This window comes from Neophocaena asiaeorientalis, unplaced genomic scaffold, assembly GCF_003031525.2.
Source record: "Neophocaena asiaeorientalis asiaeorientalis breed wild unplaced genomic scaffold, Neophocaena_asiaeorientalis_V1.1 scaffold476, whole genome shotgun sequence".
NCBI classification, from domain to species: Eukaryota; Metazoa; Chordata; class Mammalia; order Artiodactyla; family Phocoenidae; genus Neophocaena; species Neophocaena asiaeorientalis.
In genome coordinates, this window is record NW_020172178.1 from 3,155,876 (window position 1) to 3,172,422 (window position 16,547).

A 16,547-nucleotide genomic window follows, 5' to 3' on the forward strand; every position below is an offset into this window, starting at 1 on the left:
GGCTGCGGACGGCGCGCCGCTGGCGTCCTCTCCCGCCGGGGCTCCCTCAGGCCCCGCTGCGGCCCTGGGCTGCCTGCACCGGCCGGGCCGGTCCCCCAGGCTCAGTTCCCGGTTCTGGACGGCGTGTAGGCTGGTCATACTTGCACCGTATCCTGGTTGCTCGGGCTGGGTCTGGGAGATGACCTCTGTAGGCCAGCCTAGACCGCCGGGCTCCCTACGCCGTCTTGGAGCTCACCCTTTTCGGAGGAAACTGAATGGAAGCAAATATGACATTTTGCAGATGCTGAAAAGCTCCCTTAAAATGAGGACAGGCGACTGTGGGCCACAGTGGTGGGGTTGAGGGAGGGCATCTCAGGAGAGGTGACGTTGGTCTTGAGATCCGAGTTGGGGGAAGGAGCCCGCTCCCCGGAGGATAGCGTTCCAGGTCTTTCTAACCTGGCAGAGTCCGGCTGAGGCCGGGTGAGAGTTTGCACTTAACCGCAGGGTTCAAGGCGGTGGAGCTCCGTGGGGAGTTATACGAGGGATTTTCGCATCCTTCTGACGGTTGTCCTTTGTTGTCTCTCCGTAGCTGCAGGCTGGCTCCCTTTGCTGATGCAGCTGTATTCAAGGGCAGCAAATAGTTTTTCCTTCTGTCGAAATAATTTTTGGCTCCGGTCTTAAAACTCATAGGTGATTTATTTAAATTCGACGAAAAGCACCAGCGTCGCTGGGTTGAGAGAGAGAGGAAGGGGAAGCAGCCACTGGGTTCCTACTGAGGCCACCCATTTTTCTAACTTGTTTTCTATCAAGTCACCCATTTTTTCCCCCCGTTGCTTTGTATTGACTCTTCCTTTCCCTCCCCCGTCTCGCCTTCTTGGAACAACTTGGAAATACCAGTTTTGCTCTTGGGAGGGTGGCGGTTTCAAGGAACTGTCAGAGAGTCTCATTAATTATTATTTTTTCTTTTTTTCTTTTTAAACTGCAGTTGCCCATCTGTGGAGTCTGAAATTTGCAAGAGTTTTAAAAAAATACAGGGCAGCATTTGTTTTTAAGAGTTCAGAATAAAGGCCCCTTATTTTCCATGACATGCTGAGTGTGATACTTCTGGGGAGAATTTAATCTACAATTTTAAAGTAGTTTCCGAGGGGGGGGGCAGGGGTTCTTTATATAATCATCTTATTCAAATTATGTTTGTGCTGTTCAAAATGGCCTGTAGCAATTGGAATTAAATTTCTGGGTGGGTAAGGTGATGTTGACCTGTGGAAGGGAATGCAACTTAAGTTGTCACTTAACGCCAGCTTCTGCCGAAGCTGCCTCAGGTGCTATTCTCTGTGCATCTCATCATTGCTGATCAGATTCTGAGTTAATATGGTAACACAACTTGAATCCAATGACAGTAAACTTGTGTTAAGCATTACTGTCCGTTTAGTACTAGTATCTAGTGCAAATATCAGGTTTAGAGTATAATGGCTTCTTAATGTTCAGTGCTGCAAAAAACGCGGGAGGATATTTGTTAAACAAATGAGAAAATGGAGGAATGTGTCAAGCACAGAACCTGGCATATAGTAAGTTAGTTAGTGCCCAGGAAATGGTTATATGGAAAGCTTATGCTAAGTTTTATTCCAGGATGCAAGTGTATATTTTAAAAATAACAGTAATGCATTCAAAATGTTGACAGATCCTAAAATTAAATTTCTTAAATAAGCCAGCTTTTTTTTTTAATTTGAGAACTAATGTGAAATAATAATAAATACATAAGTGAATGTCCCAGATGTCTAGGAAAGAAAAACAAGATTTTTATTTTGACAGCTATATGTTTTTTTCCCTTAAAACCATCCCTAAGAAGATATAATGTGCTATGAATAGAATTTTGATTTAAAAAATGAAACTTTGAAAGTATTTTTGATTTGATAAATAAAACTTACTGGAAATGAGGCAAAGCTTAGAAATTTACCTTATATCAAATGAAGAAGAAGGATGACTCCTGAATTTATGCAAGTGTGCAAATGTTGATATCTCCATGTATCAGGCACTGAACCTAATGGAAAGTAAATGCTGCCTCTGTGTGTGAGTGAGGCTTTCATGGAAATTGGTCTTGATGGGTTTTAAGAATGATGGGTAACTGAATAGGCCTGGAGAATATTTTTCAGACTGGTAGGACATTTTACATGTTTGCCAAGGTTATTTTTCAGAGTAAGCAGAGGTGGACTCATTTATTCACCAGATGTCATGTGGCTACGGTATGTCAGGAATTGTGCTGGGTGCAGAGTCTGTTCTTGCTATTGTGTTTTGTCGAAGCAAGTGTTCTTTTAAATTAATAGAGGTCATTCTTTTTGACTTCGGTTGTCTAGCCACCACCATAGAAGGAGTCAAATGTGTATGGCATATTTGGAAAACTATACTCTTAGTGATAAAATGTAGAGAATATGGAATTTTTAATAAGGGTGTAGTATTAATTTAGAAAGGTGATAGAATCCTGACAAAGCATTTAGCTAGGTGGTGTAAGCAAGATGTGTTTATACTCTAGGGCATGTTTGGCCCTTTTGACCCGAATTCCTGTGAATATGTTCGTACTTGCCATTATAAAGATGTAAAGAGGGCTGTGCCCTTTAATATCTTGTCCCCTTAGCTTCTGAATGATATTTAAGTACCTAACATTATGAGGTGGTTGTTTGGAAATAATTTCATGCACTTGCCCAATTATTCCTGCTCCATCTCTCCCAATGTCATCTTAAATCTTTGCACTCAAACTCAAGCACATTCTGCTCTTCTTTTCTGGATGACATATGGGCACTTGATGAAAGAAAAGCTCTCTAGAGAGTCTGGAGAGGTATTAAGCCTGCCCTTCCCCCCATAATTAGAATTTGATTTTTAATATTCACCAGTATATACTAATGACAAGAAACTACTTCTAGTAACATTGGTGAGTAAATTTATTAAGAATTTTAGGGACTTCCCTGGTGGTCCAGTGGTTAAGACTCCAAGCTTCCAATGCAGGGGGCACAGGTTCGATCCCTGGTCAGGGAAGTTCTGCATGCTGTGCGGTGAGGCCAAAAAAAAAAAAAAAAAAAAAAGGGAATTTTATTAGCCACAACATTTTTGTCAGCTTGGTTTGGTTTGAATTGTATTATTTATTTAGTCTTAGTGTAGGTACATGGATTTTGATGATTCTTTGCAATAACTCCTCTCTCTCCAAGGGATAGAAGCCAGTACTCTCAGATTTGAAAATTATATAGATGCTGTCCACACTGGCCAATATTTAGGATGAATATTAAATATATACACATACTAAAATGTTTATCAATAAGCCACATATATTAAGTGGGAAGATACACTAGATGGAAGTCACGTAATTAAGTTGCAAGGTTATTAATATGAGATTTGACAATGTTCTGTCATATTGTAAGGACACATTTGTCTTGATGGAGCTCAATATCCAGAATTACATAGTTGGTCCTGAAAGGGACTGATGAGAACTGGAAAGTCAGTGGGCACAAGGGCAGCACCATCCCACTCTTTTCACGGCTTTATAGTTTCTTTCTGTGCATTTCTTTGTTTTCTCTGCAGACTGGCAGACTTATTGCTGTTTACATTTGGGATAGATACGTCTGCTTCAGGTCTAGCTCCTTGTTTCAGGAATCCCAGAGAGACTCCATTATCTATCTAATTGTCAATTATATCCAAAATTTTTTAAAAAGTCATGAAGTTAGGAATCTTATAGCTAGGATAACTACAGCTTTATTTCAGATTAGTTGCTTTCCTCAAATTGTCTTACCAAGTAAGAGCCGAACAAACTGTCGTTGTTGATACTGTGTATAAATGGATTGTGATCACATTGTGTGTTAGAAAGTGCTGTTAAGCCTTTAGTCTTCATAGACTGCGTCAGGAACATAGAGAAACAAACTGCTGTTTCTGTTGGCAATGTTGCTTTTGTTCCACTTCTTATTGCAGCTTATTATATAATACAGCAACAGAGCTGTCAACATACAGACTATATCTAATTATACATTCTTCATTAGCGGTAATAAAGAAGAAGTCTTTTTGTGGGAATCGGGAAGAAAGTTTTAAAAATCCATTTAAACAATACTAAGGTCAGATTATAACATTTAAGAGGCTTAATCTTACTTGTTTTACAGGCTTTTAGAAAGCATTGTAGAAATTGTGACTTTCAAATTTTCATTACCTCACGTGTTGCTGCCCATGTGAAATGGTACAGCCACTCTGGGAATTCGTTTGGTAGTTTCTTAAAAAGTTAAATATACTTCAAACACATGACCCAGCAATTGCACCCCTGGGCCTTTATCCTCGGAAAATAGAAACTTACGTTCATACAAAGACCTGTATGTGAATGTTCCTAGCGGCTTTGTTTATAATAGCCAAAACTCAGAGACAACCCAGCGCGTCCTTCGGTGGGTAAATGGTCAAATAAAATGTGGTATAGCCATATAATGGAACACTACTCGTAACAAAAAGGAGCAAACTATTGACACAAGCAACAATTTGGATAGAGCTTAAGGGCATAGTACTGAGTGAAAAAAGCCAACCTCAAAAGGTTGTGTGATTAGAATTCCATTATATAGTATTCTCAAAATGATAAAATTATAGAAATGGAGAAGAGATCAGTTTTGCTAAGGTGAGGGCTGGGGGTATGGTGTGACTATAGAGAGGGAGCATGAGGGAGTTTCTCTGGGGTGATTGAACAGTTGTATGTCCTGTTTCTTGTGACGGTTATAAGAATCTTTATAGGTGATGAAATGTCACAGGACCATACACGTGTGTGTACGTGCACTCACACACACACACACACACACACACACACACACACACAGTGTAAAAACTAAAATTTGAGTAAGTACTTTTATTACTAACACTATCAATGTCAATTTCCTAGTTTTGATCATTGTATTATGCTCATCCTTTGTATGGCTTTGCCACATAATCATCCATTGAAGGTTGTGGTTTGTCTAGTTTTTGGCTATTACAAATAAAGCTGCTATGAGCACTCATGTACCGGTTTTAGTATGAATATAAATTTTCACTTGTCTAGGATAAATACTCCAGTGCAACTGTTGGGTTGTAGGGGTAAGTGTGTGTTTAAACTGTTAAGAAACTGCAAACTTTCCCAGAGGTGTACCATTTTACAGTCTTATCATCACTACAAGAGAGATAATTTCTCCACATCTTTACCAGCATTTGGTGTTAGCAGTATTTTTTATGTTAGCCATTTTAATAGGTGTGTATTGGTATTTCATAATGGCTTTAATTTGCACTTTCCTAATGGCTAATGATGTTGAACATCTTTACATGTGCTTATTTGCCATTTGAAGGGTTTCAGAAAAAGCCTCCCCCAAATGTGCCGTTATGGCATGCAGATTATCTTAAGCCAAAGACAGTGGAGACCCAAAAGACTCAAGAGCTTTTTACCTCCACTTCAACTGCCAAATGAATTTAGATAGGGAGCCTGGCTCAGAGAGAGCTATTACCAGAGCTAACTTTTATCTGAAAGCCCTATCTGTTTGGCATCTAATAACAAAGCATCTGATCTTATTGTCTGAATTACCTTCCTCCCCTTTGAAGTCCCAGGCCCCTGTCCCCTTCCTTAGCTCAGGATGGTATATTAGCCTCAACTGCCCAACTTACCCTTGGGTCCCATATTTTTATGGAGGTAATTAAATTTGTTTTTCTCCTGCTAATCTGTCATATGTCAATTTAATTAATATACCAGCCAAAAGAACCTAGAAGTGTAGTGGAAAAAATTTTTTTCACTCCCACACATTCATATCTCATTTGGTGATTTGTCTGTTCAAATCTTTTGCCCATTTTCTAATTTGTTTTCTTATTGTTGAGTTTAGAGTATCCTTTATATATTCTGAATACAAGTCCTTTGCCAGATATGTATATATATTCTCTCAGTCTGTGGCTTGTTTTTTCATTCTCTTACAGTGTCTCCTGCAGCACAAAAGTTTTTAATTTTGATGAAGTTCAACTTACCAATGTATGGATCGTTTTTGGTGTCATGCATGTCTCAGAATGCTTTACCAAACCCTAGGTCAAGTAGATGTTCCAAGTTTTCTTCTGTTTTACAATTTTATGTCTTACATTTTGATCAATGAATTTGTTTTGGGTTAATTTTTGCAGAGGGTTTGACGTTTAGGTCTTGGTTCTTTTTTTTTTTTTTCTTTTGTTTATGGATGTCCAACTGTTCCAAACCATTTGTTGAAAAGACTACCCTTTCTCCATTGAATCATTTTTTTTAACTTTTATCAAAAATCAGCTGGCTGTACACTGTAAACTGCATACAAAATGAAGATAGGAGGAAATGAGTAAGCAAGTAAGGATGAAAATACAGATTTCTGAAGGTGTATGAAGACTCATGCCTTAAGTCTTGAAAAAAATTTATGTATAGATTTGAGAGGAAGTGGGAACACATTTTAGAGAATAGCATGAGCAAAGTTAGGTCCTAGAGAAAATAAGTAAGAACTGGCTGTTCTGGGGAGTCATGGGAGTGAAGGGGAGGATAGTTGGTTCATGAGTCTAGAAAACTGCTGGCCAGTTTATAATCAGTTTCATTGGCCACTAGAATGTACTGTGGGTTCTTGAGCAGGAAAAATGATATGGGAGAGATGGTCTTCAAGAGAAGTTGTTTTAGGGGCACGTATAGCAGTACAGTAATAGGTTGGTAGGAAGAACAGGTTATAGCCAGGACCCTGAACTTGACTTAGTACTTTGTGTTACAGACATCTACCACAAAGCCAAAACAGTGGTGTCACTTTATAACAATGTCCTTTGTATTTCCTAGAAGAATAATGGTAGATTTCAGACTTTTGCCACTGTCTTCAGTGATGGATACTGGGAACTCTGCTGGACTTTCAAACTCCTTCATTTTAATGCTTCTTTTAGTAAATTGTACATGTTGGCTCATTGTTGATGTGGGTGACATTTCTTATCAGGCCTAAAAAGGGGCCAAGGGGTGAGCAACTGAAATGATAAAAACGTAAAGAGTTGATAAATTGGTCCAGTGAGGAAAAGTTAATGGAATCACTTTTATTTATCATGGCTAAGAGGAGACTTAGGGGTTATTTAATCAGTATGTCCTGATACTTGTATATGAAGAACCACATGGAGAATGATGATGACCAGCTGTTCTTCAAAATCACCGAGGAATGAACAAGGACACACAGCTCAAACTGCAGCATTAGAGTTTTAGTCTGAGGGAAGAATTTCCAAGCAATAAGAATGTTAGATACTTCATGCCAGTGATCCAAAGGATCTTTAGAGATAGAATAGGAACCTAGATGTAGTTTAGGGACATTTTGCTTATAGTCAGGGGGATGTACGTGACAGCCCCCGAGTCCTAATTTATTGATTTGTGACCCAAAATACTCAGTTTCTGTTTTAACATCCACTTCCCGTTCTTGATTCTTTCCCCGAAGAAATTATATTTCTTTTTCTGTTCACCTTTGGGAAACTCATTTGGTTTCTGCCTTTTGTGCATTTAAAAGATTATCTTGGATGTGGATTAAACTTCTGTCATTTAAAAAATAGCCACTTAACAAATAGAACTTATTTAATGTCAAACTGCTAAATATCCATGCATTTCTACTTTTTAATTTAGAGCATGGAAAGCCATATCATTCCATTTTTATAAAACATCAATGATGACTTGTTGAGCAAAGGATTTTACTGCATAAGAGATTACCGTGACGTGTATTAATGAAAGGTTGGCAATGTGAAAAGCTTTAGTGCAATCACTTATTTGCCTTCAAAGCACTTTTTCTGTTTGATTTAATTTCCTTAGTCTGACTCTTTTCCACAAGTCTAGATCTTTTTTCCACTGAAATGTTCAGATTGACCAAGACTGTTTTACTTGTGATTGCAACCCTTCAGTATTAAAGCGGAGTTTTTTGTTTTTGGTTTTTTTTTTCCCTGCAGAAGAGCAAGCTCTTACAGTGCTATGCAAGCTGCCCATTTAAAACTATCATTGCTTGGCACCTATGCCCTAGTGACAGTTTGACCAACATGTGAGCAGGCACACTGCCATCCTGACAGATGGGCTTGCGTAGAGGCAGCCAAGAAACCATGTATCTGCATCTAGTGTATTTGTTAAGGGCAGGATTCCCAGTCGGGGATGTTCAAACGTCTGTCCATCCTGAGCTTTCACGCCTATGGATAAAGGGATGTCATCATTAATCTCAGCTTCTGACTGAGATTCCATGGGTATATAAGAGCTTCTTGGCTCTTACAAAAGTAGGCAGTTGGGGACAGTCAGTATAATTGATCTCTCCTTCATCACTGGACTACTTCAAATAATCCTTTCCTCTTTCTCCCAGCCAACTAGGTTTGAAGTGAGTACAAACCTGTTCAGACATTGTCCCCATACTTCTAGAATACGTGCTGTTTCATTTGTTTTCTAGAGTACGAAAGCTTTGAAGTCATTAGTATTTATGGTTGGGACAGTGATGTACATAATTGGAGTCAGGTAGATCTGAGTTCCAAGATTGACAGCTGTATGGTATCAGGGCAACCTAATTTTACCATCACATCAAGGTGAAATAGTAGCTATTTCATAGGTGGTTTTGAGAATGACCTGTGAAATATGTACAGTGAATCACTTGGTATCATGTCTGGTCCACTGTACGTGTTCAGTAAGTGTTTATCCTCATCACCATTATCATCGCTGTAACATGCTTGAGGGCGTTTTTCTCTAGAGCGTTATCGAAACAGAAAATCTTTATTCCACTAATTTCCCACCATTCTTGAAAGTCATGTATTGGATATCATCACATTGTCTGGTCTATAATGGAATGCCTCCGATGACAGGGAGCTCACTACTTCTAGAACAGGGTTTTTCAACCATGTGACTGGTGACATTTAGATGGGTCGTTCTTTGTTGTAGGGGATTGTTCTCTGAATTGTTGGGTGTTTAGCATCCCTGGCCAGGGAGGCAAAATTGTCCCTGTTTTTCATAAAGTTTTGACTGTTAGTAAGTTCTTTCTTAGATTGAGTGGAAGTCTACTTTCTTATTTCTCCCACCCAATTCTGTCTTTTGGAGACATGTAGGACAAGCTGAATTCCTGTTCCACGTAATGGTTTTTCAAATACACAGAGATTGTCATCTAGTCTCCTCAGTCTTTTTGAGTTGAAACACCTCCATCTAGTTCATTAACTGTTCCTTACAAGGCATGATTTCATGTCACTTCACCACGTTGGTGACTTTCCTTTGATTTAATCCCCTGTTTAAACTGTACCGCTTAAAATTGAATGCAGTACTCCAGGCAGGGCTTGATTAGTAAAAAATTGAGTTGCATCTCTTGTTTTAGATACAACACTTTTCTTCTATTAGGCTAGGAAAAAATATTGCCTTTCTTCTATATACTACATTCTTATTATCAGCTATGTCCTCTTGATAACCACATCATAGTTGAACCTAGAGTTGAATTAAACCCCTAGATCTGTTTAAGCCGTATCTTCTTCATTCTGTTTTTATGCATTAGTTTTGGTGCTCAAGCATGAGAACTTACGTTTATCCTGTTAAATTTTTCTTTTTTAATTTAGCTAACTGCAATCCCAATTCTTGGTCAACTCTGAAGTTTCTAGTTCAAAAGAACAAGTAGGTGATGATGATGCTGTCAACTGAAATTGAAAATACAGGAGAAAGGTGTGTGCGTTTATGCATGTGCACGTCTATGAAAGGGGAATTGGGGACGGAAGGCTGAGGAATCCCAATATTAAGAGGCAGCTGGACACAAAGGAGGCAACAAAGGAGACCAGGAAGGGGTGGGCAGAAAGGTAGGATAGAAATGATAAGAGTATCTTGGAAGCCAGAGTGACTGTGTATTGAGTACTGGGGTAGGTACGTGAATACAAAATGAATAGGACATTGTCTCTGCTTTCTGCTTCTGTTTTTATTTGCCCCATGGTTTAACTGTTCAGTTAATGACATTACCTAGTCAATTATGCCTGAAAACTTAGAGTCATTCTTTATTTTGCCTTCATACCCTTAACTGTTAGGTTACCAAGTTCTACTGATTCAAAAAAATACAGAGTGGGAAGAGTGCATAAATCTTAGCTAGCTCAATGATTTTTTTTCTTTTTTTTTTTTAACATAGTGAACACACTATAATTACCACCAAGATCAAGACATTTGCTATTCTAGCACTCCAGAAGTCTCTGTTGTGTCCCTTTCTAGTAATTATTCCCACCCTGGTAACCACTCTTCTGACTTCTATAACTATAGCTTAGTTTTGCCTGGTTTTGAACTTATATGTACATGGCATTATATTATGTACTCCTTTTAACCAGGCTTCTTTCATTCAACATTGTATCTGAGATTCATCCATGTTGTTGCATATATAGTATGTTGTGTTTTTTTTTTTTTAATAGCTCGGTAGTTCTGGTTATCTGTTATTGCATAATACATTAGTTTTGGTTATTGATTACTACATAACACAGCACTCCAAACTTAGTTGGGGTTAAACAACAACCATATTAATTTTTTATTTTTTATAAATTTATTTATTTATTTTTGGCTGCGTTGGCTCTTCGTTGCTGCACGGGCTTCTCATTGCGGTGGCTTCTCTTGTGGAGCACGGGCTCTAGGCGAGCAGGCTTCAGTAGTTGCGGCACGTGGGCTCAGTAGTTGTGGCTTGCGGGCTCTAGAGCACAGGCTCAGTAGTTGTGACGCATGGGCTTAGTTGCTCCACAGCATGTGGGATCTTCCCGGACCAGGGCTTGAACCCGTGTCACCTGCATTGGCAGGGGGGCTCTTCACCCCTGCGCCCCCAGAGAAATCCTCATCTGGGATTGTTGATCAGAGCACCTAGTTTGTTGTTTTTTTTTTTCCTGAAAGTGGCTATTTTATTTTTCCAGTGGTATATCTAAAACAGTTTGAATGGAGTCAGAAACTTCTACTTGAAACTTGCTTTGCTTCTTTGCAACTTTTGAGTCCATGGTGGACTCTTTGGATAGTGTTCAGATTTTGCTGCTGAAAAGGCTGTAATGGGGTTGATGATCATATATAACAAGAGGAAGGTCAATGTTTGTTTCCAGAAGCAGAGATTCCTTTGAGAAGGAGAGGAGGTTTAGGAAATATCCAGTGAGCACAGTCTCTGTGGTATTGTTTAAAATCACAACAATTTGGAGATGAGCTCCTGCATCCTCATTCTGGGCCGTTGTAATAAGAAACCAAGCTTAAATTGGACATTGCATGTGTAGGGGCTTAGGTTGGTGTTGTATTTATTTTCTTCAGTGCATATTCTTCCTCTTCTGTTTTGGGACTAAGTTTTATCACCTTATCACTAGTATGGTGGTTGCTATAAAGGTGGCTGTGCCCTGGTTGCAGATTCTCCACAAGGCTTTGGCTCTTCAAACACGTTGGCTGGGTTCCCAGAGAAAGCTTCCCGAGAGTGACTTATCCTCGGAAGTCACATAACATCACTTCCACTATAGTCTATTGGTTGAAATAGACACAACCCTGCCTGGATTCAAGGGGAGGGAACTTAGACCTCACATGTTTATGGAAGGTGTGTCAAAAAATTTGTGACCATTTTTTAAAACTACCTCAAATTATAGACCACAATTGATCCACTCTGTTGTAGATGGTTATTTGAATAGTTTCTGCTTTGGAGCAGTTGATGAATAATGCTGTTGTAAACATTCTTGTTCATATTTCTTGCTTCATATATATATTCACTTTAGTTGAGTGTAGATCTAAGAGTAGAGTTGCTAGTCATAGGGCATATGTATTTTTAGCTTTAATAGGTAATTACTCCCAAACAGTTGTCCAAAATGATTGTACCAATTCATATTCCTACCAGCAAACTGAGAGTTCCCATTGCTCTGCAACTTCACTTCCACTTGGTACTGTCATTTAAACATTAAAAAAATTTTTTTAACCATTCTGTGGTTGTGTTGATTTCATTGTGGTTTAATTGGCATTGCCCTGATAACTAGTGACTTGAGCACCTTTTCATATGCTATTAGCCTTTTAGGTATCCTGTGTTGTAAAGTGCCTGTTCCAAGGCTTTTACCCATTTTTAACAAACTGGGTTGTCTTTTTTTCTTATTGAAATGTTGGAGTTTTGTATATTCTGGATATGAATCCTTTGTTGAAAATATGAATTGTAAAAATCCCTTTCCATCTATGACTTGCCATTTCACTCTTGTGTCTTGTTGATGAACTGAAATTCTAAATTTTAATCAATTTCAGTTTACCCATCTTTTCCTTTATGGCTAGTGTTTTCTGTGTCTTGTTTAAAAAGTTTTTGCTACTCTGTGGTCATGAAGATATTTTCTTATGTTATCTTCAAGACGTTTTATCATCTTACCTTTCACATTTAGGTCTCAGTTTTCAGGAGTTGATTTTTGTGTGTTGTGAGGTAAGGGTCAAGGTTCCCTTTTTCCCCATATGCTTATCTATATGAGTAGTAGCAGGTAGCATTGGGTCAGGTGAACACCAGTCTGGGAGTTAGGGTTCCTGTATTCTCAGCCTTAATCTACCTTTAATGCACCTTCTGAACTTGGGCATGTTATTAAACCCTTGTGGCCTCAGCTTCACCTGCAAAATGAAGGATTTGAATGAAATGTTTTCTGATTTTCATCCTGGCTCTAGTTTGTTAGATTATTCTCCCTAGTTTACAGTTTTAGTTAGGCCTATCAGAATATTCTTGGAACTCGTTTCTGTTATCTGATGTGTTCTTGATATCTCCCAGCTTTATGTTATCACCAGTTATGATGAGTATGCCATCTAGATTGTCATCTAAGCTACTGAGGAAAGAGCTTTCTTGATCACGGTGGTAAGTCCTCGCCCCCGCACCTGTTCTTCTGATCTTGTTGTTATTCTCTGTCCCTTGCCAGGAGCTCATCATTTTGTTTTAGTAAGCCATGGCTCAGGACACCAATTCCGTTTTTGAATGTCATATACATATACTATTCATTATGCTTGTCCTTTCCTTCAGTTTCCTACTTGAACTTCTGAGAATCACAGATAACAATGCAGAGCTTCAGGAATCAGCAGAAGTCATTCATGCTCAAATGAGTTCTAATCTCAGTGAATTCTCTCTCTCATGTTGCTTGTGTGCTCTGGAAGGTGGCATATCCTCCAAATAGCTGCATACTATACTTGTACTCTTCAGTGGAGTAGTCAGTGAACCACACTGGTAACATAACAAAGTGTACCCTTTGCTGGTTCCTCTGTGTTCTTAGTAGCCTGCGTTGGGGTGATATCTACCCTTCTTTCAGAAGGTATGGTTTCTTTACACAGAATGTCATAACTTCAGGATAGCTATTGTTCCTTCCTTTGTCATTGATATCACATTTTCCCTCTCATTAATCTTTTTTTAAAAAGTAAGCTTCATTGAGATACAGTTCAGTTATCATACAATTCACTCATTTAAAAGGTATTGTTCAGTGTTTGTATTTTCACAGGACTGTAACCATAATCTAATTTTAGAATATTTTCATCAACCCTAAGAGAACTCCCCTACCAAGTAGAAGTCACTCTCCATTTTCTGCCATCACCCACTGCCCCCCGGCCCCCACAGCCCTAAGAAACCACTTATCTGCTTTTGTCTCTAGAAATTTACCTATTCTCGAAGTTTTACATAATTGGAGTCATACAATATGTGGTCTTTTGTGACTAGCTTCTTTCACTTAGTATGTTTTTAAGGTTCATCCATGTTGTAGCATGAATCAGTGCTTCATTTCTTTTTATTGCTGAATAAAATCCCAGCGTATGGGTATGTCACATTTTATTTACCCACTCATCTGTCGAAGGACATTGGAGTTGTTTCCACTTTTGGACTATTATGAGTAATGCTGCTATCTGTGAACATTTATGCACAAGTTTTTGTGTGGACATACGTTTTCATTTCTCTTGAGTATATACGTACCAGTGGAATTGCTGGGTCATGTGGTAACTCTGTTTAACTTTTTTTAGGAACTGCCGAACTGTTCCAAAGTGACTGCACCATTTTGCATTTTCAGTAGCAATGAAGATCTCTCCAAATCTTCACCAGTACTTGTGATTTTCTGTCTTTTTGTTTATACCCATGGTAGCGTGTGTGAAGTGGTATCTCTTTGCGGTTTTGATCTTTATTTCTCTTAATGACCAGTGAGGTCGAGCATATTTTTGTGTGCTTATTGGCCAATTGTTTATCTGTTTTGAGAAGTGTCTGTTCAGATCCTTTGTCCGTTTTTAAATTGGGTTGCCTTTTTATTATTGAGTTCATTAACCTTTTAATGTTCACTTTGATTTATTTTCAACTAGAAAAATGTTTTTCCTTGGTTTTCCTTCCTTTTTTTTTTTCCGTTTTGTTCAGGGACCATTCATCCTTTCTATAATGAGCAGGAGGGTTGAGAGTGCTCTCAAGCCCTTTTGCATTCTCTTGGCAACAGCCTCCATTGGCAAAATATGTAACTGTGGAATACCTTAGACGGGAAAATGTACATCTGCTCGTTATTGGAATAGATCCTTTTGTAGTCTCATAATGGTACTATTTTTATACATTATTTTCTTAGCTATTTTTTCATATATTCTGCAGTAGTTTATCACATCAAGGTTTTGCAACTGAATTTTTGTCAACATTTTGTATTAGTAAAACAACAACTAAAAACTTTTCTGAAGAGCTTTACATCAGTTATTTATTTCATTATTTTGTCCTCTTGATCATTGGAAGTCATCCTTTTTATTTAATAGTTAGGCTGTGTATTTATAGTAACATTGAATATGTTTCTGTTTTGTCTTTTATACTCTTTTATGACATTTACATTATTAGTCATTAAAGCAAATATTTTACCACTTTAAGACGTTTCGTTTTGCAAATGATTCTGCAGTATGCACACTCTCAGTACTTCGAAGTTAATTAGCAAAAAAGGCATTTTTGCAAAAATTACACTTGCCATACATATTTTTTGAATCTTGGCCATGTTAACTTACCTGTCCATGGTTGTGAGGCAAGGAAAATATCCAGCACTATTGGGGTCGAGTAAGAGGGACACGGTGGTCAACTTGAAGGGCTTCATTGTCTAGTGCAAAAGAAAAAGGAGAAGAGCGGCCCTGGCACTCAGAAGCTGGTCTGGTGTCACCGCTAGACCACGCTGTTCTCCATTTAAACATAAACAATCTCACAGATTGCCTCAAAGTTTCTCTGAGGGCACGGAAAAATGAGACAGAGCACAAACAAAAGCAAGGTTGCTGCCACCCACAAAATACTTGGCCAGAATGAGTGACCGCAGCTTCTTTACCAGTTACTGTTTTATCTTGGTTCTAGTCTCCCCTCAGATAAGATTTATTGAGATACCCAACATAGAATTACCCCACTTTCTAACCGCATCCAAAAGAAACTAGAGAAATTCCTGCTTCCCTAGCCCTCCCCCAAATTACCCAACCAAAGCCCAAATCCTATCATAGATTCTTTACAACATTCTCTTATGAGATGCCCCACTGTTCCTGTGGTGTGTGTTCTCCCAATGATTTAACTACAGGTTTGTTCTTGGTGGTCTATTGCTGAAAGGCAGACACCAGAGATAGGACACTTTGAGCAACTGCAATAACAAAAAATATAGGATAAAAGGTTACGTGACAATTTTAAGGTAATCAGCAAAATTCAAAGTGTGGGAAATTTTACAGGACAAATGACAAGGGGAAGGAAAAAATATTAGAGAGGTGGCACTTGTCCGTTAGAGATTCAGAGACACATCAGCCAGTTACAGTGACTAAAAAATCAACTAAGACTTTTCAAAAAAAAAAAGTTGGGGAGATTTGAACACTTATTAGGTGATATTAAGGAATTGTTAATTTTATTAGGTGTGACAATGATATATGGTGAGTGTATTTTTAAAAAGTCCCTGTTAGAAAAATTTACATATGAAATTATATGATGTTTGAGGTGAGCTTTAAACTAGTCTTGGGAGGGGCTAGTGGATTGTTTATACAGAGGAAACAAACTGGCAATGTGTGGATAATTGTTGAAACTGGGTGATGTGTACATGGGAGTTCATTATATCACATCTCTACTTTGTATGCATTTGAAAATTCCTCTAATAAGGTTTTTTTTTAGGTCATTTGTATTTCTTTTTCCATGAATTTGCCTCTCTATGTCACTTTCCCATTTTTCTGTTGGGCTTCTGTCTTTTGTTTCTTATAATTTAAAGGATTCTTGAATATGTACTGAGAAAATTAGCCTTTTGTCATAGGTCTTGTAGGTATTTTTTATTTGTCTTTTGAATTTGTTTATGGTATTTTTTAACTTGTGGAGAATTTTTGTCAAATTTATCAGTTTTCTTTAGGCCTTATGTGTTTTATTTTATGTGTTGCTTAGAAAACCCTTCTTGTTTCTGAGATTCTGCAAAGTTCTTTTGTTTTCATGCAGAATTTTTTATGTCTATAGTACTCTTCTGATTTACTTTGATTATTTGGTCATCCTAATTTCCTTTAGAGTATTTAGAAATAGTCTTCTTTTGAGCCCTGCTGCAAGAATATATAAGGAAAGATGTTGTTCAGTAGCTATCTTGCAGAGATTTAATACTGAACACCCAGAGAATTAACCACGAGCAACGTTTGGTAGTTA

General features: G+C 38.2%; 1 protein-coding gene across 4 annotated transcripts in view; it reads left to right on the top strand.

The window, feature by feature from the left end:
• The window catches only part of VRK1 (VRK serine/threonine kinase 1), an 81,452-nt gene that overhangs the window by 238 nt on the left and 64,667 nt on the right, over positions 1-16,547 (top strand). The window lies entirely within an intron of this gene.